Consider the following 2,500-nt stretch of genomic DNA (forward strand, 5'->3'; position numbering starts at 1 on the left):
TAATCCTAATCACAATAATGATAAAATGATAAGAATATTCATCCTCATCTTCATCGCCATAACACCATTATCATAAACACCAGCATTACCTCTCTGAAAACTTATAACGATAAAGATACATGTAAACAAATATTACGAAACCTCCCAGAAAAGATAGGACAGGAAGAGAAAAGCCTTTCGGAAGAGCTGAAACCAAAGGGGTTTTGCCGAAGAAGCAATGAACCTTGATAAAGATGCCTCTTTTTGACGGTTTCCGATGACAGGAAATTGTAAAGCGTCTTCAACGCTCGCCTTCGCTCTGGGTAATACATTAAGGTCTTGTGAGAGGGGAAAATGACTCTCGCGCTTTCGCTTATTTTTCTTTCTCTCTTTCTTTCTTTCTGTATCGTTTTTTGTTTTTGTTTTTCGTTTGTTTTGTTTGCACGTGTCTTTAATTTTTTTTGTGTGTGTCTCTTTTCCTGTCTGTATCTGCATGTGTATCTGTTTTAATCTTTTCCCTCTTTTATTCAACATTTCTGTTACAGTATACAGTATACATACGAAAGACAAAAAAAAAAACGATTTTTCAGATACCGCATTCAATATGAAAACAAAGATAATGTGAGACTAAATTATTCATGTCATTTTTTTTAAAATTAAGAAGCCTGTTCATAAAATCCTCAATTATTACTCTAAAAGCCAAAAGAAAAAACTCATTCTCAGAACACTTACAAAGTTAGAGACACACCATGGATGTAAGTTTTGCCATCGATAGGCCTGGAGTGAGCTGAACTTCGGAGTAGAATGAGGATTAAAGTCGGTTAAAACAGGTAAAAAAAAAAAAAAAAAAAAAATTGTCGTTTCTGTGGTTGTCCTCATAAAAATCGATTTTTTTACATTGTATAACTAGTAATAATAATAATATATATATATTATGATATATATATGTATATATATATATATATATATATATATATAATATATAATATATATGTTTGTGTGTTTGTGTGGTGTGTTGTGTGTGGTGTGTGTGTGTGTGTAGTATATATCTTCTATCTATCTATCTATCTATTATATATATATTATTTATATATTATATATTATATTTTATATTATTATATATATATATATACATCACACATACAACACACAAAACATTAATATTCATAAAACCAAAAGAGACAAAAAACACATACACACACACCACAAAATATATATATATTATATATATATATTATATATATATTATATAATATTTTATATATATATTATGACACATGCACACCTTGCATGGTCGGTTTTAAAATATATATTATTATAATATTATATTATATTAATATAATATATATAATATTATAAATATATATATATTTATATATTTTTAATATATGAAAACTACAATATATATATATATGAAAACTACAATTATATATATATATATATGAAAACTACAATTATATATATATATATGAAAACTACAATTAAGTATCATGCTGTGACACGGCGGCTCAGAATGAACCTACGTTAAAGAAGAAGAATATATATATATATATATATATATATAATATATATATATATATATATATTATATATATATATATATATATATATATATATATATATATATATATATATATATATATATATATTATATATATATATATATATATATATATATATATATATATATATATATATAATATATATATATATAATATCCCTGTCTGAAACGCTTAAGAAAGGAACAGAGTTCGCGTACGAAGCACATTATCAAGAAAGGATTCTTACTCCTTATGGACTTTTTCCCCGATAGCCATTCAGGCTGAAAAGGGGAAAAACCTTTAAAAAGCGAGAACGGGAGAGAGAGAGAGAGAGAGAGAGAGAGAGAGAGAGAGAGAGAGAGGAGAGAGAGAGAGAGAGAGAGAGAGAGGGGGGGGGCAAGAGAAACAAACGACAGAGAGAAAGAGTAAGAAAAAGAAAAAGAAAAAGAAAGAGACAGAGATAGAGAGAACAGGGAAGGAAGAGAACGAAGAAAAAAGAGAAAGAGAGTAAGAAAGACAGAAAAAAGAGGAGAGGAGAAAGAAAGGAAAAAAATGAAATGAAAAGAAGAAACACACAGACCAGTATATAAATAAGTAGGTAGACATATTTACAAAAAGCCTGAGAGACAGATAGAAAGAAAAAGGGAAGGGTGGAAGTAAAGGGAGAGAAAAACAAATAAATACTTTGAAGGAGAGACAATATAGTGTCTACTATATAAGAAAATAAAAGAGAGAGAAGGGAAGGAGGAGAAAGAGGAGGCGAAAGAGGAGGAGGAGGAGGAAAAGAGAAGGAGGAGAAAAAGGAGAAAGAGGAGGAAGAGGGGGAGAAATAGAAATGGGAGGAGGAGAGAGAGAAAAGGAAGAGGAGGATAAAGAGGAACGGGATAAGAGAAAGAGAGAGAGAGCAGATAAACGAAGAGAAAGAGGAGTAAGAGAAGAAGAAAAAAGAATAGCAAGAGGAGGAAAAAAGAGGAGGAGAT

This window comes from Penaeus monodon, chromosome 18 (genome assembly GCF_015228065.2).
Source record: "Penaeus monodon isolate SGIC_2016 chromosome 18, NSTDA_Pmon_1, whole genome shotgun sequence".
NCBI classification, from domain to species: Eukaryota; Metazoa; Arthropoda; class Malacostraca; order Decapoda; family Penaeidae; genus Penaeus; species Penaeus monodon.